At 41.6% G+C, this 21,589-nt stretch overlaps 1 protein-coding gene across 3 annotated transcripts in view; it reads right to left on the bottom strand.

The window, feature by feature from the left end:
- The window catches only part of ESRRG (estrogen related receptor gamma), a 598,949-nt gene that overhangs the window by 300,477 nt on the left and 276,883 nt on the right, over positions 1–21,589 (bottom strand). The gene's annotated exons all lie outside the window — the stretch shown is intronic.

The raw sequence follows: 21,589 nt of genomic DNA, 5'->3' as shown, positions 1-21,589 counted from the left end.
GATCTTTTTTTGGACCCATCTCCTAGAGTAACGGAAATTAAAAAAAAATAAACAAATGGGACCTAATGAAACTTAAAAACTTTTGCACAGCAAAGGAAACTATAAACAGGACGAAAAGACAATGCTCAGAATGGGAGAAAATATTTGCAAACGAATCAACAGACAAAGGATTAATCTCCAAAATATATAAAACACCTCATGCAGCTCAATATCAAAAAAACAAACATCCCAATCCAAAAATGGGTGGAAGTCCTAAATAGACATTTCTCCAAGGAAGATATACAGATGGCCAAGAAGCACATGAAAAGCTGCTCAACGTCACTAATTATGAGAGTAATGCAAATCAAAACTACAATGAAGTATCACCTCACACCAGTTATAATGGGCATCATCAGAAAATCTACAAACAATAAATGCTAGAGAGGGTGTGCAGAAAAGGGAACCCTTTTGCACTGTTGGTGGGAATATAAATTGATACAGCCACTATGGAGAACAGTATGGACATTCCTTAAAAAACTAATAATAGAATTATCAAATGACACAGTATCCCACTACTGGGCATATACCCAGAGAAAAGCATAATTCAAAAAGACACATGCACCCCAATGTTCACTGCAGCACTATTTACAGTAGCCAGGTCATGGAAGCAACCTAAATGTCCACTACAGACGAATGGATAAAAAATATGTGGTGTATATATATATATATATATGCAATGGAATATTATTCGGCCATAAAAAGAAACGAAATTGGGTCATTTGTAGAGCTGTGGATGGACCAAGAGACTGTCATACGGAGTGAAGTAAGTCAGGAAAAGAAAAACAAATATCATATATTAATGCATATATGTGGAATCTAGAAAAATGGTACCAAAGAACCAGTTTGCAGGGCAGAAATAGAGACTCGGATGTAGATAACAAATATATGGACACCAAGCGGGTAAAGTGGGGGTAAGGGGGTGGGATGAATTGAGAGATTGGGATTGACATGTATACACTAATATGTATAAAATAGATAACTATTAAGAATATGCTGTACAGCACAGGGAACTGCACTTTGCTGTACAGTAAAAACTAACAGAACGTTGTTAAACAAATATACCCCAATTAAAAAAAAAAAAAATGAAGGACTTCAAGATGGCAACAGGAGAACATTAAACCAAGGGCAAGGCCCTTCTGAGCACTGGGCCCTGCATGACTACACAGGTGGTACATCCATGAATCTGGCCCTGTTTATATTAGAAGGAAACTTCAAATGTTCACCATGATTCTTTATTACCATAGGTACACAACCCATATTCCCAAAAATGGCGACCGTGAAGCAGTTAATATGCTAAAGACCAGGCTGGGAGCCTTAGAGTTACATAATTTTCTCAGCAACTCTGTGAGTAGAGGTAGATATTACTAACCCTACTTATAGATTATGAAACCAATGTTAAGAGCAGTAATCTAAAGGGAAAAGTGATCTTATATATCTTTTTTTTTTTTTTTTTACTTTTTTGGTTGTGCTGGGTCTTAGTTGCAGCTTGCGGGCTCCTTAGTTGTGGCTCACCAGCTCCTTAGTTGCAGCATGTGGGCTCCTTAGTTGTGGCTCACAGGCTCCTTAGTTGCAGCACATGGGCTCCTTAGTTGTGGCATGCGAACTCAGTTACGGCATGCACGTGGGATCTAGTTCCCTGACCAGGGATTGAACCCGGGCCCCCTACGTTGGGAGCGCAGAGTCTTATCCACTGAGCCACCAGGGAAGTCCGATCTTACATATCTTGAAGATATTCCCTCAATACCTTGAGCCATGCTGTATGACAGTGAGTGCTCGATAATGACTTGTAACTAAGTGATTTTATGTCTCTGCCCTGACTTCGTCTTTGGCTGAGCCATCAAAGTCCAGACTCTGTGCAGTCCACCAGAAGGTCTTTGCTTATAGTAGGGAGTGAAAGACTGAAATAGGAAGGGCCACTGTTCACCATTCCAGTTACACCAGTTCATGGAGTCCCAAAACATCTACCTCTAGCAGGAAAATGAGGTGTGGACCTGGAGGGAGCAAAATGTCAGCACTCTCAGAATTGTCCTTTTATCAACACAGACACAGCTCTGAGCAGAAATTCCATAATTTCCGGGAGAAATTATGCATTCAAATAGCACATGCATACTACAAGAGTACTGAATCTATTTTAAAAGAAGTTATTAAATCTTCAGAACCTACAGTAATTTCTGATTTCTCCCAGCAAACCTCCAATTAAGAGTTTCTTGAAACAAAGGCTTGCTAGAGGGTTCAGGTTCATCAGCATGCTCGCCCCTCCCCCCTCCCCTCCCCGCTCTCATCAACGCTGCTGAACAACCTGAATAATCTACTGCCATCAGTGAAATTCACTTTTTCTGCTTAGGATGAGAGTAAGCACTGCCTTGACCACAACAGACCATTAATTCAACAGTGAAAAACCAAAGACTCTAAATATTTACTAAAACTCCTTAGATTTTTATATCGATTTTTAGCCTATTTGAACAGGTCATCCCTGTTATACTTTTGGGAAAGGGGGAGCTTTTGATGGTATATTCAGCATTTTCCATGTTCTCTGGTCTTAGTGGGACTCACATAACCCCTGTAGCTCAGAGCTCTGTATGATTAATAGCTCTGCCAGCCATTCCTATTTAAAAACTATTCCTACTTTATGTCTTTTTTATCCTCCGTCCCTGATTTTCTCTGATCCTTATTTTTCTCCTCAGCAGAAATTACCCACTGCCAGAGTTTTCTCCCTACCCCAAAGCCTTGTCACTTGATTCCACAGTGTCTTGTTTGGGGGAGGTTTTATTCAGTAGATAATAGGCCTTATGTGAATTTAGCAACAAGTATAACTGGCCAAAAGGTTCTTTTTTTAAAAAACTTTTAATTTATTTATTTTAAAGTTCTTAATTTTATTTATTTATTTATTTTTGGTTGCGTTGGGTCTTCGTTGCTGTGTGTGGACTTTCTCTAGCTGTGGCGAGCGGGGGGCTACTCTTCGTTGTGGTGCGCAGACTTCTCATTCTGGTGGCTTTTCTTGTTGCGGAGCACGGGCTCTAGGTGCACAGGCTTCAGTAGTTATGGCATGTGGGCTCAGTAGTTGTGGCCCGTGGGCTCTAGAGTGCAGGCTCAGTAGTTGTGACGCACGGGCTTAGTTGCTCCGCGGCATGTGGAATCTTCCCGGACCAGGGCTCGAACCCGTGTCCCCTGCATTGGCAGGCAGATTCTTAACCACTGCGCCACCAGGGAAGTCCCTTAACTTTTTATTTTATATTGGAGTATAGTTGATTAACAATGCTGTGCTAGCCGCAGCTGTACAGCAAAGTGATTCATCCACACAGGTACATGATCCATTCTTTCTCAAATTCCCCTCCCATCTAGGTTGCCGCATAATATTGAGCAGAGTTCCCTGTGCTACACACAGCAGGTCCCCGTTGGACAAAAGTTTCTACACATGTTAATCATCAGACAGTATCTCTCTTTCCCTGCCCCGCCACCATTCCAAATCCACATCCTAAGATGGAAAGAAAGAAAACAAGGCAACCAATCAAAGGAGACACCACCTCGCACCAAGCGAAGAAGTAGTTTCCCTGTTCTGCTTGTACACTGGAGGTGTAAGTGGCATTTTCAAAATTATCCTGTCAGCCCCATGACAATCTAATTAATTTATTTTTTTATCCCGTTTCTCAACTCTGTTGTTTGGGTAGCAATGTCCCGTCAATATCTCATTCAGGTGTAGCAGGGAAAGGCCTAACAACCCTGGGCCGGCAGCCAAGCTTACTGGTGACTGGCGCTCGATTAACTGAGCAAAGATTTGCTCTGCACGGAGTGGGGCTTGCCTGTACAAGGACCAGTGGTGACAGCCAGGGTGCCGGCTGGAATTCTAACAAAGCTGCTTCCAACGTGTGCTCAGGCGAGTGGAACCAGCATTTAAACTGAATGTTAAGGGGCTTCAATCTCGGTGCTTTTTTTTTTTTTTTTTTCTCCATCATTTACCTTCGGAAAAAACCCTGGGATTTTACAGGGAAAACAGCACATTAGCACACTTAAATCACAAATCCTTGTACCTTTTCAAAAGGCTGTTGAAGATGTATTAAGTTGTAGAAGCCATCATTTAATTGCTTGCCTCTGCTACCCCACACGCTATTTTTTTTTTTTTTAATGACCAAATTAAACCAGCTGCACAGATTTGTGCTTTGAAGTTCCTGCCAAAGGATCATTCCTTTGAGGGCGTGAGGAAAAAGAACTGAAATGCTCTCCTTTGGTACCGATGTCCGCAGACCCCCGCCTTCTCCGCCCGAGATGCCTTCATACACAGAAGCAAATCATTGGCATTTAAATGTTTCAAATTCATTTTCCAAGCCAGGTTCGAATGTCACTGTCATAGTTCCCTCTGTCATTTCAATGAAAGCCCATAAGCATTTACAAATGGAGGAACATCGTACTTACTGTTTGGGGATGTGTAATGCAGCTATGTATCTTATGAAAAAAACTGTTATGCTTATAGACTGCTGTCCTTCCTGTTCAAAGAAAACACCACTCTTGGTACAGTTGAAGAAATTAATGAGAAACAGAAAGTCCTTTCCACACTGGGAACGTGTGAAAACTATTCTGCTAGCTGCAGAAGCAGTTAGCAGAGTCTGTTGTTTGAGACTTTGTCTCTTAGGTCAAACGCAGCCCAAAGCCAACAAGATGACTTACCGTCTCACCACAATGAATTTGATGATATGCAACTGCAGAATGAAATATTTATACGAATTTCCCACTTCACATATAAAAACAGTAGAGACACGGAGAGGTACACAAACGACAGAGAGCCAACGTGCACATTTGTTTAGTTAGCTAGCAACATTCAGAAGTTGTGTGTGGATAACCAGATAGCGTCAGAGTGACAGAGGCAGTGCATCTGGGTTTTTAAAGCGCTGGATGCCTTTTCCTTGGAAAAGAGTTCTGTTCCATTGCATCAGACGCCCAGTAACACGATCTCATCAACCTACGTGAGCATCAGGAGTCCGGGCTGGTCACAAGTCAAATTCTCTTCATTGCCAATTGAGACTGACTTGTGCTGTTGTCCTAAAGATCACATGGTCTCATTTGGCCAAACCGGTGGCCTCGAGAAGAAACCAAGGTACAGTCTGTCAAACTGAAAGGCATTTGCAGGCTGGAGTGTTAGGTTTCCACAATGACAGTGTGGTGAATCTCTGTGGGTTTTTTTGTAATTGGGAAAAAAAAAAAACAAAAAAGGTTTTTATTTCCTTTTTGTATTGTTTTGGCTTTGTTTTGTTTCCGTCTGGTTTTTAAGGCATGTATGCACAGAATACTACAAAGGGACATTAGCTGAGCCTCTCTGGCAGGGACAGAAGAACGTCTGGGTCTTGAAGGAGAGAAGACTTTTACACTCCATCTAACCCAAACCGAGTTAGCTGAGAAACAGTTCTTCGTTCCTCTGTGGGACTCGGAACCTGGATGCTATAAGTGAAAGCCAGTGTATTAAGCATAACACATCAAACTACTGTTAACACCCAGCCTCCCGCAAGGCAGCCTCCTAACAGCTCCGCTTTCTGCCTACGGTCTGTGCAAGCAAGTGGAACCATCACATGCGCTGCATGCTAAAGGCCGCAGCCTTTGTGTTCTCCAAGTTCTGTCTATTTCAGAGGCTAACATGCAGCAATTAGTCTAATTAATGTGAAACAATGAGCTGTGTTACCACTTATCAAATTGATTGTTCCCCTATCAAAACAAAACAGGCTGGCTTTTTGATGTAATTTCAAGAGATGATTTGAAATGTCATGTTGCTGGGAGCCAATTACCTTATGACTAGAGTCACGGTCAACAGAATACATAATTAGCAGGAGTTTGGGAAGGCTGCTTACTGCTAGTATGTTAATTAACTGTCTTTTGTCATAAAACAAAAAGGTTGTACGGAAGGTTCTGAAATAGGTCTTTTTTATTTACATTTCTCTGTGCTTATCATCGCGAGGCATGACAATGCAAAAGAATAGAAAATTTGAATTCCCCTACTTCAAATGAATACCCAGCTTGCCAGGTCAGGGTCATGTGCAAACTGCAACGCCATTCACCTCGCTCCAGTCCTGCCCCAGTGTATTATATGACTCGTGGAGTTAAATTAGGTATCGGGTAAAACTCAAATGTAAGAAATACTAAGCCCCATGAAACACATCCCCTAACAGACTTCTTCGAAGCTTCACTTGCTTTTGTGCATCTTTTGAGGGCTGGACAGAGATTAGCTGACCTGGGAATTATACTCAGGTGTCGTCTTTCTATTTCAGTCTTGAAATTTGGAGAGAATAAACCAATCATCAAGTGATGTTATGGCCTTTACCTCACTATGGCAGAGAGAGGATGCATAACAGTCTTGTAAAGGCATCCTATCTGTGAGTCCAGGTCTCTGTAACTCATCTGCAGCTTCCTCTCGTCTGGGAGAGCCTGGCAATTCCACATTCTTGATTAAGGAACCAATTCTGTATTTCTTGAGCCTAAATGCATTCTAGAGGTAGCTATAATCAGTAACGGACAATTAACAATCAAGTTCATGGCAGCCTTGAGTCATGGTTTGACACACATGTGAGTAAACCAGCTTCTGGTCTGGAAAACAAGTTCAAGTTCCCAGAATTCGAATACAATTGTTCCACTGCCTAATGATGGCATTGTTTTACATGCAAAGGCAGGGGGGCCTCTCTTAGAGATCCCACAATTTTCTATGAGAAATGTGTTATCATTTTGTAAGGGTCTGCAAACTCTTTTTTTTTTTCTTAGGATTTGATTCAAGTCTTACAGTCACATTAGAATGGTCCCCCAAACAAAGCAAAACAAAATACAACACGTTGTTATTAGAAATATTGTTTACTTTGCAAATAGGATTTTCCATACTAATTTATTTCCATTTTTCAACAGAGGTTTTTTTTTTTTTTCCTGTTTCTGACATCATTAAAAAGACTATAAATGTAGTATAAAAAACATTAAATGGATGGGGTGCAATGCTTTTGCTTTTGAGGTTTGGGTTTCTCATTTTTGTAGGGAAAGGAACCCTGGGGTACAGACAGTTGACAGAAAGGAACCAGGGCTCAGCTAAGTGGGAAAAGACAATGAGTTTCTGAGAAACGCTCCACCCCTTGCAGCAGCTTCTCTTCTTTCTGCCAGTTTGAAAGTTTATCCTGAACTGTGATTACAGTTTTCAAAGGCATGGATGGGAGAGAGAGAGCCAAGACGAGGATGGCTATCTGAGAAATCTGGCTCATTAAATAGTAACAACAGCTAACCACTGCTAAGTGCCTTTGAGGTCCGAGGGCGGTACTAATCCCAACACAGTCATGGAAAAAAATTGACTAATTTCATAGCTGGGCATGGAGTTTCTGGAGTGCTTGGCACATTCCTTCTCGGGACTCAAAAGGTTACAGAAACCTAGAGTTGAATGAAATCTTACAGGAATGCCCTCTGCCAACCTCCCTCCAAGCGCAATTCTTCCTACACTGGCCCTGACCACTGAAATAAGATTCCTTTCAGAGATGAGTCTCTTTGGGGGAATTGAGGGACACGTGCAAATATCCTCCACAACTTCTGGGATGCTTGCCGGCAAGAGAACTTAGGGACTTCCCTGGTGGTCCAGCCGTTAAGACTCTGCGCTCCCAGTGCCGGGGGCCCAGGTACAATCCCTGGTCAGGGAACTAGATCCTGCGTGTCGCAACGAAGACCTGGGGCAGCCAAACAAATAAATACTAAAAAAAAAATGAAAACTTAGAATTCCTGATGTTTGGGTGCTATTATTGCTCTAAAGCGAACGCCCAGCTTATAGATAATGTGAGGTGTCACAACATCTGGGCTCCAGTCACTTAAGAGGATGACACAAAGTCCTAGCGAGGTCTGAAGACAGGTCCCTTCTGAACTAGAAACTTGGATGAGTCCTGATTACAGAGGGAAGCATGCATTCACTTCATCAGTGAATCCAAAAGGAACAATTTTGAGACTAAACATCAGGTTTGGTAACAAGAGCAACAGTTTACTTGTAATATTTATTCCCAGCTCTGGTCCCACCCTAACCGTTCCTCAGTGCCTGACATCATTACGTATAATACCAAGTTTCATCACATATGATTCTGCCAAAGGATTTGTTTTTCCTAATATTTTTCCTCAAATGCGAAGGAAGGAAGGAAGTTAAAAAGAGGGGGAGGAAGAGAAGAAACTGTAGTTGCCAGGTGCTGTGCTGGTTTACGTGTGTACACTGGTACATACAGGGTGCTGTGTTAAATGTATGTATTACCTCATTAAGTTCTCATAAGGACCCTGCAGGGTGGGTACTATTTTTCCAACTATATATATTTCTAAATGTTAATGATAAGTCAAGAAGACTTAGAAAGCATCATTAATTAAGCCAAGGCCTTGGAACTAACATTGACTCTCAATTCTACTACTCACTATGCAAAGCTGTTTGGTGTTTTGTGATTGTTTTAACATTTAAGGTAACATCTGAACTGAATAAGGGTCTGCTTTGTTATAGTAAAAGAAAAAAGACCTCTGGGTGTCATCATTAAAGACAGAACACCGTGTATATCTACAAAATGGAATACTACTCAACCATAAAAAAGAATGAAATTTTGCCATTTGCAGCAACGTGGATGGATTTGGAGGGCATTAGGCTGAATGAAATAAGTCAGACAGAGAAAGACAAATATCATATGATATCACTCACGTGTGAATCTGAAAAACATACAACAAACTAGTAAATATAACAAAAAGGAAGCAGACTCACTGATACAGAGAACAAACTAGCCGTTCGTTACCAGTGGGGAAAGGGAAGGGGGGATATGGGGGTAGGGGAATAAGAGGTGCAAACTATTAGATATAAAATAAGCCACGAGGCTATACTGTATTGTACAACATGGGGAATATAGCCAATATTTCATAATAACCATAAATGGAGTATAACCTTTAAAAACTCTGAACCACTATATTATATACCTGTTAACTTACATAATATTGTACAGCAACTATAATTCAATTAAAAAAAAACACAGAACACCATGTATTAGGGCCAGTAACAAGCACCAACTGCAAAGTAGTGTGATGAGTTACCTTTCTAACATTTGAAGTCTTGAAAATGAGGGATTTAAGGAAAACTGGGAATAGCAACATTTTTGTGCTGCACCCAAAATGTTTTCTTGAAATTTAAGACACGTTTAAAGCAAATCAATGTGTTCAGAAAAAATAGGGCATTTTTTTCTTTTTCCTCTTAAAAGCTAAAATTCCTCAGGCATGTTTCCTTCAGGCTTGCAACAAACCTGAACACCTCCTGCAGAAAACAAGTGCTAAACCGAAAACAGTGTCTCTGGCAGCAGATCCAACAAGGAGCGGAGCATCAAAGCCTGAGGCACTGTGGCCCTTCTCACGGGGAAGGTAGACCAGAGCTCCAGAGGCAGGAGACAGCACCTAGAAGGGGCGTGGAGAGAGCAACTCCCACAGACCCGCTGTTGACACGTCAGCCAGGCGCTCGGAGGCTTACCTCCATCACCTTCCACAGAGCTAAAACCTCAGAATACATTGGGCAAAGCCTTTCTTCTTTTCTCTAACTTCAAGACCATGAGCACCAGGAATGAGGAACAGAGAGAGAAGGATGGAGGGGAAGAGAGGGCCAGTTCAGTTCACAGGAAAGCACTGGACCCAGCTCCATGTCTGAACACTGTTCCTGGGAACTCTTAGAATCTTTCCTGAGAGTGGCGGCCGTGAAAACAGAGCGGTAGCAGATGCCTGTCACGCACCCACCACATTCAGATCATCAGGGCTCGGGCCCCTTTCTCAGACCCCTCAGACTCACACGGGATGCTTCAAGACGTGCACTGATGCCCTGGTGCAAATGGCAGCAACACCTGATTTTTCCCCAAGCCATTTCTGGCCCTTTCTGTTCCTACTTACAACCTGCATACCTATGTTCAGAGCATGAACGTTATAAAACAATCCTCAACACTGTAAATCAACCATAGTTTAATAAATGATTTTTTTTTAAAGAGTCACAGCTGGAGCTGAAGGCAGCATGCTTGCCCTTTCTCTAGTCCTCTTGGAACCTGAAAAGAGCACCAGGCTTTAAAGAACAAGCAGAGCTCAGAGATGTTGTGAGTTTAGTTCAAGATCACCACAATAAAGGGAATATCACAGTAAAATAAATAAATAGATAAATAAATTAATTAATTAATTAAACATCCTTACGTGACAGTGGCATATATGTCAGTGTTCCTATATGTTAAGCCTCAAAGAAGAAGTAAAGATTGGGAAGGGTCCAGCTGAGAAGAAGGCAAGATAGAGCTTGAGGGAAGAGATACAACCTTAAAAATACAGGCTAGGCTACAAACAATAAATGCTGCAGAGGGTGTGGAGAAGTGGAGAAAAGCGAACCCTCTTGCACTGTTGGTGGGAATGTACATTGATAGAGCCACTATGGAGAACAGTATGGACGTTCCTTAAAAAACTGAAAATAGAACTACCATACGACCCAGCAATCCCACTACTGGGCATATACCCAGAGAAAACCATATTTCAAAAAGACACATGCACCCCAATGTTCATTGCAACACTATTTACAATAGCCAGGTCATGGAAGCAACCTAAATGCTCATCGGCGGACGAATGGATAAAGAAGATGTGGTACTTATATACAATGGAATATTACTCAGCCATAAAAAGGAAAGAAATTGGGTCATTTGCAGAGACGTGGATGGACCTATAGACTGTCATACGGAGTGAAGTAAGTCAGAAAGAGAAAAACAAATACCGTATATTAACACATATTTGTGGAATCTAGAAAAATGGTACAGATGAACTGGTTTGCAAGGCAGAAGTAGAGACACAGATGTAGAGAACAAATATATGGACACCAAGGGGGGAAAGAGGGAGGTGGGATGAATTGGGAGATTGGGATTGACATATATACACTAATATGTGTAAAATAGATAACTAATGAGAACCTGCTGTATAGCACAGGGAACTCTACTTCATTTTGCTGTACAGTAGAAACGAACCCAACATTGTAAAACAACTATACCCCAATTAAAAAAACAACAAAGAAAGAAATACAGGCGAGGGAAAGCCTCAAAATGCAGCTGATGAAGAGACAGAGGGGTATAGAGAATATGAGGGTCAGTGGTGGACGGCATATATCAGATATATACATGTATGTATGTATGTAGTTTTGTTTAACAATTAGCCCACGATCCAAAAAGCAATGCTTGGGAACAGACAAATAGAGATGCATGTCAAAACTAAAGTGTCACCTGCCTCTATGCACAGCCCTGATCAAAACATACTAGATCACTGGGCTTTATTTTGAGAAGCAAAATAAATTTCAGAAACTAAAGAGGGTCCAAATGAGTCAAATATTGGACAACTGGCTGTACTGGCACACATATGGAGAACGTGAATTCTACAAAGATTTCTTTTTTAAACAGGAGGCTAAGGTGGCTCTTGGGGAAGATGTTTGGTATGGGAGAAGATGGAACCTATCAAATAAAATGAGATAATATAAATATTTCATTTAGTCATTATCATCTCTCTTTATGATGATGAGAAGACATTATTATCATATTTTTTATTCTAACTCATGAAAAATGGTCAATCTTCCACATTTGTAATGGGCTACAGCACACTAATCTTAGTTTGGCATAAAGCTCATACAAACCACTCAATATTTTCAATATAAATGTAATGACTTCTGATTTTAGGGGAAAATAACAACGCTCAAAAAAAAAAAAGAAAAAAAACCATCACTGGTTAACTCTAACCTCTCCCATTGGTCAGTCATTTCTGTAAGTATGTGCATTTGCAAAAAATAAAATAAACCTTCTGCATATTCATTATGAAGAAGACGGACGATAATCAGTAGGATAGACAGCAAATTTCTTCTTGAGGATTAGCCTCCAATTGGTTGAATTTCAACATCAACCTGGCAATTTTACTATTAAGTCAGCAGAAGTGAGTTACTACCGGAGAACATCAGGCAAAGGGAAGGGAACACGCTAGAATAAATTGTGCATTATTTCTGGCATTAGTTAAAGGAACAGAGCATTATAAGGAAAAAAAATACAGTACCATTGATTTTTACAGGTGTTTAATACAGATAAGCTGAAAAAAGGGTTTCCATTTTAAGCCCAGTGATGGCTAAAGATGCATTCAAATATGTTCAAAAGCAATCTAAAGTCTTCTAAAATGGTGTTTAAGCTATTCAAGCAAAACGTAAATAGTTTTTGTCGTAGTACTGAGGAAGGTAGAACAAAAACAGAGTCCAAGAAGCTGACCCTGGCACACTGCTGGCCACCGTAAAATAAGGGGGGTCATTGAAACAGAGGTAATACTATTTATCCATTACATGATCACAGGTTATTTAGTGAAAACAGTAACAGACTGTCCTTAGGAAGGCAGGACGCATAATTACCGTGAAAGTCTCCAAGGCCCCCTCTCTGAAGAGATGGAAAAAAAACAATCAAGCTGAAGACATATATGTTTAAGAGAGTCATTATATAAAGAAATGAAATCTAGGGTGTTTTACCTTGTCTGTTTTAACACATTTCTTTAAAGTTCATTTATGAATAGGGAAACGTTTGCTTTTATCTAACACTGAAAGGATACATTTAAGTGCTCTGCAAAAACCAAATTATAAAAAAAGTTTATGTTGGCATAATTTCTGAATGGATAATGTTTCTACTTCACTTATTTTGGGGTGCCATTGGCCTCCAATTTCTGCAGAGCTGTTTGTTCACACAGTAGACCACACAACAAACAAAGCAAAAACTATAGCAACCACGTTTAACCACATAAACAGAGCATTCATAAATGCTATGAGCCAGGGAGAGAGATGTTTGCTTTTGGCATTCTTCACCATGTGCTATGATTTGTCTTCTTATTAGCAATCAGCCTTTCTTTCTTAGAAACATATTTTGATAACTCTGGTTCAAACATAAGTCTAATTTTAAAGTTTGAATCCCTTCCACACCTTTTTTTTTTTTTTAATCTACTCCTCTCTTGTCCATGACATCGGCTGGATATCATCTTCTCTTTCCTAAGTGTTATGATCATATCCTAACTGACCGCAGGGTAGGTGCTCTCGTGTGAACAAAAAAGAGGGAGCATGGTTAGCCAAAGCCCCTCTGGTCAGTTGATCGACAAACACAAATTTAGTGCCCCTTTCCTGTGCATCTAGCATTGAGAACAGGGCTGATATAAATGAGGACAGAAGGGACTCAATAGACAAAAATAGCCCTCCCACAACAGGTATTAGAATAATTACAAAACATCATGTTAACTGGGATGAAAGAACGCTGTACAGCTGAACAGTTAAGTCTAAGTATTGTGAAGAATGAACTTCGGGAGAAGCCAAGCAAAGTTGGAGAGGTTTATTGTAAAGATGCCCAGTCACTAACAGATCCCGTGAGCTGCGATGGCTGACTCGTGTTCTGGAGATGCTGAAGTGGAAATCCCAGGACTCAGAAGCTGCTGTTTGTTAAACACATGATACGATCAGCCACCAGTCAGAGGACCTAGACAAGTTATCTTGACTAGCCTGGTTAGTGATACTTGGGGACACACACTGGCTCAGCTGTGATCATGTCTCAGAGTTTCCATAGGAAAAATGTCATGAGACTCCTTTATGTCAACAAGTCTTAGCAATATCAGGAACTTGGTAATATTCTGGAATTTGGTTATATTTGCAGCATTATGAAACTTTATCTAAAATGGAGAGGGGAACACGACTCAACTCAGACATGGGAATTTATATTATATAGAGTTACACTACCAATTTTAATTCTACATAGACGGGGCAGCAAGAACACAAGTGTTTTTTTGAAAACAAACAACTTTTTATTGAAGTATAGTTGATTTACAATGTTGGGTTAGTTTCAGGTGTAGAGCAAAGTGATTGTTTTACATATATATATATTATATATAAAATACATATATAATATATATATTCCTTTTCAGACTCTTTTCCATTATAGGTTATTACAAGATATTGAATATTGTTTTGCAGCCAGAAAGTCAAGGTCCAAATCTTTGCTTGACCAACATCAAGCAACATTTGATAGACCATTTAACTTCTCAGGTGTCTTGCCTGTAAAATTGGGAAACAGGAAAACTTGCCCCTCCCGGGGATGTCATAGTGAAGCTCACACAGGTGGATATGCACGAAACTGCCCATAAATGCTTATGCACTCTACATAAATCATTGTTATCGTTATTCACCTGGGTTTATACCAGGACATCCTGCTTGCACAGGAGGAAAATCACTCGGTAAATATGCTCACTCCCTTGGGAAAGAATTCTTACCACTCTTGTGAATTTGAGGAATAACGTCTGAGTTGCTTTAACTGGCGTTTATTAATGTATTATGAACCACTGCCGTGGCATCTGATTCACAATAAAAAGATTAAGCAGACTAATTTGTCATTTATTTTCCAATGCCTGCTTTCCTGCCCGAAGCACCACTAATATCCCAGGAGCTCGTCAACCCAATTATTTCCCATTTTGCATTACTTGCTGAAAATAGCGCTAATGTGCCAAAAAGGCTTTGCTCCTTGGTGATGAAAAAACAAAACAAAACAGAGCAAAACAAACAACAACAAAAAACCCTCCTACTCTACCCACCTCAATACTGTTGTCATTGGGGGAGGAGAAACACCCCCAGACCACTGGGCTATATCTAGTAATCAAACCAAATTAGCAGCCTGACTGCACTGTGAACTCGAGCCACAGACCTGTGCTTATTGAGTATTTATTTTGGGGTGGAAGGGAATTCCATCTGTAGAATGAAATTCACAAGCTAGAGGGAGCTGAATTATACTAGGCCTATATACACAAGCAGTTTTGTTTGTTTGTTTGGGGAATTGCATGTCAAAATCACTCAAATAACTGGTGAATTCAACTTTTTTTTTTTCTCAAACATTGAATAACCAGCTATTTAGCCAACTCCAAATATTAATTTGCAAAACTAATTTGTGAATGTAGACACAACTCAGTATTAATAGAAGCATAAAGATACCTCGTTGTCTATGCTTTTTTAATTCAGCCTTATAAATAGTTTTTAACCTTAATATGTAATATTTCTGCTACTTGCTTCAGTCTGTTTCACTTTGAAAATGTGCTTTTTGCTTATCCCAGGAGTTTCTGTATTGCTTAAAGCAAAATACTCCAGCGTACATTCACAGCTATGAACTGTAAACACTTTTCTACCTTATTCTGCCCAAGGCTCAGAGCCAGTTTAAATGTCTGTGGATAATTTCAGAAGCCTACAAGACTCCACAGAGTCATGAAAAATTATTATTTTTTAAAACTTGCCAATTTTACCAGCAATGTAAAATTTCTATTTAAAAAATCCGATCATTTTAGCTGTGGGGAGACACTGACTGAAAACATAGTGTTTTTTTTCTTTCAAGTAAGATCAGCTTCAAGGATGAGATGCAGCAGATTAAATTAATCTCTATGAGGTTATTTCTTACCATTATTTTCTTAAATCCTGCCCTCACTTTAATCAAGAACAGGAATGTTAAGGGCTTGATGCAGGGAAGAAGCATAGATTAGCGGTTAGCAAAATAGCCGGAAAGCCAGGAAACATGAATTCTATTCTCGGCCAAATGGTCTCAGGTGAGCTCATGATTTACAGCCTCAGTTTCTCCATCTATAAACAGAAAGTGTTGCACTTACCGCAAAGGAAAGCTTCACGGTGGTAATGTTGTGGAGTGCTGGCTGTGTGCCAGGCACAGAGCTAAGCGCTTTTAAAGGATTATTTTCTTTAATCCTTCGAAGTAGATAATATCACTATCCTAACTTTACAAATAAGGTAACTGAGGTACAGAGACGTTGAGTAACTGACCCAAGGTCACACAGCTGGGAGCCAACTGCAAAGGCTGAGCTCTAACCCTTCGGCCACACTGTTCTCTACATCCCTGGCCCTGAGGAATGGGATAGACCGCACACCGAATCCAGAAAATTGTCAGAATAGGGGCCCAGATTGTCCCTCTCCTCTCGGGGCTCCGTGGCTCTTCTCCCTAATCCACACGCTCTGGGCCACTCCCGCCACCTGCCTTGGGGGGAGGACCACCCAGGCTCGGGCCTCTCTGGCTGCGCTGCCCCTGGCAGCACCCACCCACTGCAGCTGTCACACAGCAGAGCTTCATCTGCCAACCGAACCCAAGCAAGACCTCTGGGCACGGTCAAGTGCAGCTGGTGGAAGGAGGCTCAGATTTCCAATAAACTGAACACAATGGAGCAGCTCTGTCACGCGACCATTACGAAAGCACATCTCGCTGCTCATTTTTCTAGCAGAAGTGCGTGGGCTATTTAAAACTACCTCCCCCCAACCGCCCCCCACTCCCCAGCTCTTGCATGTCTTCTTAGGGGTAAAGTTCAGCCAGGGGACTATCTGCCAGATGTTATCTGGTGTCACTATTTTCTTTGCAAAATGAGGACCAAACACAACACAGAAACTGGCTTCCAGAGGAAAACTGTCACTGTTGCTGACAGCACGGATCCCAAATGGCACACTTGCAGAGTGTAAAGGGGCAACGCTGGGACTCCTCCATTCGAATCTGGTGTTCGCAGGAAAAGCCAACTTGAACTTGACTTACCGCAGAGGATAATGAAATGCCTCATTCACTAATAGGATTCATCTTCTGTTTCAGAGCGAACTTGCCAAAGCTAGAGCAAAGGTTTAAAAGGTCTCACCACACCGTACCTTTGGGGTGCTGTACGAAACATGGTTTTAAAATACACCGTATCGGTGGGTGTTCATTAGAAACTGTGGTCATTTAACACATTTTATAATTGTGAACTCAGTAAGAGCTACTGATCTTCACATTTCACGACTCTGATTAAGCAGTGAATAGTAGAATGATGCCTTTTGTACTTAAGCCAAAAATAAATAAGCAACAAATAAGGAATGTTACAGTAAAAGAACCAAACTTTTGGAAACGCCCTAGGACTTTAATGTGTCTGGAATAAGAATGCAAATGGTATACACCTAACTTTCCTGAAAGTCAAGAGTGTTTACATGCAATTGCTAGATCAATATTTGCACATTTAAAAGAACTAAACTGGCTTAAGAGAAGCCTGGTATACACTAAAATCTAACTGGAAGGAACGGAAGAAAGGAATCATACATACGACTTTAAGATATTTGAAAAGCTTCTCCCTGTAAAGAGGCCTTTCAAAGATGGCAAACATTGAAGATGTGCCAATAAAGAAAGAAAATCTTTCCAAACAAGTCATTTAAACAATGTGGAACATATATCAAGGCTTCCTTATCTTATTCATGGTTTAGAGAAAACATTTTGTGATGTTTTTAAATTCAGATAGTCTCCTTACAAAACGTTGCTTTCTTTGGTTCAAAATCAAAACTAAATTTCAACAGTTTTGTAGTAAAGCATCACATAATGCAAACTGTTATTGAGGAAAAAAACAAACAAAAAAATAGGAGCTTAGGGAGTCAATATAGAATAGACTTCCTTAAAAGAGGAAATACTTTGGGAAAACTTGCCTTAGACATGCATCAAATAATATCTGGAAGTTGTGAAAGACCCTGGGAAATAAACTCTTCTTCCTATAAATATTGAAAAAACAGCTACAAGATGCAAATGAACTTCTGAACTCAGTTCTGGGTCTTTAAAATGTATTTCAATAGAATAGCCAATGTATCACCTCAGTGTGAAAAAAGATATAGAGAAATAGCATTCTGAAAAATGAATTAGGAACACATCAACTCCAGCAAAAATAATAAAGGTAGAGAAGATTAAGAGGCAAGCATATCTTTCGGAATTGTAAAATGGGTTTATAGGTCTTCTAATAACAACTTTTACTCAAGCCTTACATAAATAGGCTTAGATGATACAAATATTATGTGGGCTGTGTGGACACCTCCAGGTTCCTACTCATGTTTAGGGATTACTTGATAGAACAGAGACATTTCATTCCTATTGGGCCGAGGGATTACCGCAAAGAAACATCTAATATTCCATTTTTTAATTTCCTGCATTTTTTATTTACCTTTAATGATGCTGTATATATTCATCATCCTGAAATATTAAAACAGTATGAAAAAAGTAATAAATTGGTGGAAAATTTAGGGAATAGGAATGCAACAGCACGCAGATCATACACTATCAAGTGCTTGATACACATCTAAAATTACTGCCGACTACGGCAAAGCCAAATTCCTAGCAGATTTCTGAAGCACAAAGTCACAATAAGAAGATCAGCAGAACAGACTGAAATAATAGAATATTCATCCCTCTAATCCGTATGCAATTCTTTAGGGCTTTTTTTTTTTTTTTAACGATGCATATGAGGTCTGACTGTATTCAGGATTTAAATAAGTTGTCTCTCTCCTTCCTGCTCCTCTCTATTTTTATATAAAAAAAAGTATATATAGTTATCATTTCTGCACTGCTGCACCAACGAAGACAAGGTTAGCACATTTCCTCACACCTCAAATGAAACAATACCGGTTTTAAACAACAAAGGTGTTAAAAGAAATACAATGTATTCATCCCACCAAAATCTCCTGAACCAGATTTTTGGAAAGAAGGAAAGTTGGTGTCATTCATAGGGGAAATGAAGTGATGTTCTTGTCACTTAATTACCAATTAATGAATTGATATAATATTGCATTTAAATATCGACCAGAAAAGCAAAATCTGGCATTTCATCTCTGCTTTATTCACCTTCCCTTGCAGACAGATGAGATTGTCTGTCTGTTGGGCATTAAGAAACATTGTAGCAACAAACAGAAAATTACAGAGGAAGAAGCCACCATCACCTAGTTTGGGATGAGCTCTTCTGGGAGAGAGCTTGGAAGTCTGGGAAAGGGCAAGGACACGCTGGACATCAGATGACCAGCAGTCAGTTCAACAGTCAGGCACCTGGCAGTTGCATCCTCATCTTCGAAGCCCATGTTTTAGTTGCCCCCTGTTAACAAAAGTTGTCTTCCAGCAGGTATGGTGTTTATTATTATTTTTTAAAACAGAGTCACAGATTTATTTGTTTGTTTATTTATTTATTTATGGCTGTGTTGGGTCTTCGTTGCTGCACGCAGGCTTTCTCTAGTTGCGGCGAGCGCGGGCTGCTCTTCGTTGCGGTGCACGGGCTTCTCAATGCGGTGGCTTCTCTTGTTGCACAGCATGGGCTCTAGGCACACGGGCTTCCGTAGTTGTGGCTCACGGGCTCTAGAGCGCAGGTTCAGCAGTTGTGACGCACTGGCTTAGTTGCTCCGCGACATGTGGGATCTTCCCAGACCAGGGATTGAACCCGTGTCCCCTGCGTTGGCAGGCGGATTCTCAACCACTGCGCCACCAGGGAAGTGCCAGGTATGGTGCTTTTAAATTACCTTCTTTTGCTTTCTTTGTATATTCCGATTTTTTTTCTTTAAGAACCACTTACTGCCTTGTAACAAGGAGGAAAACCAACGTAACGGAAACTACTTAAAACGCTACCTATTTTTTAAAGTCATACATCTCTTCTTCTTCAAGAGGCTTTCTTCCATTCACCCAACAGATTTGGTCCCTCTTCTGTACTAATGCTGCTAGCAAATGCCTTACGGCCCAAATCACATTCTGCCTTGTGGTACGGCCCTTCACCTTCTAAGCATGGCTTTTGTAGGATTAAGTCCCTTCAGGGCAAAGGCTGCGTCTTCTTTCCCACTGTTTCCTCTCTTGCAGTACTGATCACAGCTCCTTGTACCTAGTGGGGATTTAGTAATTTGCTGTTGCTATTGAATGAACTAAAACTAGTTTTATGAAGTGTTTTTTATTTCTGTGATACTCACTGTCTTTCAGCTCACCACTACAATTAGACAATTCTACCAGTTGTGAATGAGGTTAGTTACCGTGAATGACACTAGACGTAGAGATAGAACACCTTTCAGAAAATGAATGGGAGAGGATGTGCAGGTTCTACCACCTCAAACAACGAGCCTAACAGAAAAGAGAGTGTGCAGCTCTGCAGAACGATGAAAATATTTACAGGACGTGGAGCAGATACAAACAATACAATGTTGGAAATAAACATTCCCATTCACACCAAGCAATAGAAAAATGTATAGGAAATGAAGGGGGTATATGGCAGAGAGAAAGAAAGAGTTCTTCACCCTACTTAGGAGAGAAAAATGGGAATTTCTTCGGGGAAGATATGCCACCATACCCAAACTTAATAAATATAAAAGCAAAGCCTGCTAAAATTTTCCGTGGACAGGGCAGTCTTCGGGAAGTTCCCACAGCCCAGACTACAGTTCTTAAGCTCCTTTGCCAACACCTCTTTGCATTTGCCTGGCTGTAATGCACCTCCATTTCTCTCTAACCCTCACAACACATTCCAGATCAAGGAAAGCTGAGAATCTATCCAATTTTAATCCAATTCCTTCTTGAAAAGTTTAAGCTTATTCCTTCATTCCTCTTTAATGACATTAAGACACTCAAGGAGGGAAAATATTCAAAACATGGAGCGATGAACGGCAAGAGGAAAAGAGGGGAAAACAACTTCTTAAAGCTGATTTAGGACTTCCGGGAAGATGGCGGAAGAGTAAGACGTGGAGATCACCTTCCTCTCCACAGATACACCAGAAATACATCTACGCGTGGAACAACTCCTACGGAGCACCTACTGAACGCTGGCAGAAGACCTCAGACCTCCCAAAAGGCAAGGAACCCCCCACGTACCTGGTTAGGGCAAAAGAAAAAACTAAACAGAGACAAAAGGATAGGGACGGGTCCTGCACCAGCGGGAGAGAGCTGTGAAGGAGGAAAAGTGTCCACACACTAGGAAGCCCCTTCGCGGGTGGAGACTTCGGGAGGCGGAGTGGGGGAGCTTGGGAGCCGCGGAGGAGAGCACAGCAACAGGGGTGCGGAGGGCAAAGCGGACAGATTCCAGCGCAGAGGATCGGGCCGACCGGCACTCACCAGCCGAGAGGCTTGTCTGCTCGCCCGCCGGGGCGGGCGGGGCTGGGAGCTGAGGCTCCGGCTTTTGTCGGAGCGCCGGGAGAGGACTGAGGTTGGCGGCGTGAACACAGCCTGCAGGGCGTTGGTGCGCCGCGGCTGGCCGGGAGAGAGTCCGGGGAGGGGTCTGGACCTGCCGAAGAGGCAAGAGACTTTTACGTCCCTCTTTGTTTCCTGGTGCACGAGGAGAGGGGATTAAGAACGCTGCTTGAGAGAGCTCCAGGGACGGGCGCGAGCCGCGGCTAAGACTGCGGAGCCCAGAGACGGACATGGGACGCTAAGGCCGCTGCTGCCACCGCCAGGAGGCCTGTGTGCGAACACAGGTCACTAGCCACACGCCCTTCCGGGGAGCCTGTGCAGCCCGCCACTGCCAGGGTCCCGGGATCCAGGGACGGCTCCCCCGGGAGAGCGCACGGCGCGCCTCAGGCTGCAGCGTCACGCCGGCCTCTGCCGCTGCAGGCCCGCCCCGCACTCCGTGCCCCTCCCTACCCCCCGGCCTGGGTGAGCCAGAGCCTCCGAATCAGCGGCTCCTTTAACCCCGTCCTGTCTGAGCAAAGAACAGACGCCCTCCGGCAACCTACACGCACAGGCGGGGCCAAATCCAAAGCTGA

This window comes from Orcinus orca, chromosome 1, assembly GCF_937001465.1.
Source record: "Orcinus orca chromosome 1, mOrcOrc1.1, whole genome shotgun sequence".
NCBI classification, from domain to species: Eukaryota; Metazoa; Chordata; class Mammalia; order Artiodactyla; family Delphinidae; genus Orcinus; species Orcinus orca.
This window is presented reverse-complemented; position numbering and strand designations above follow the sequence as displayed.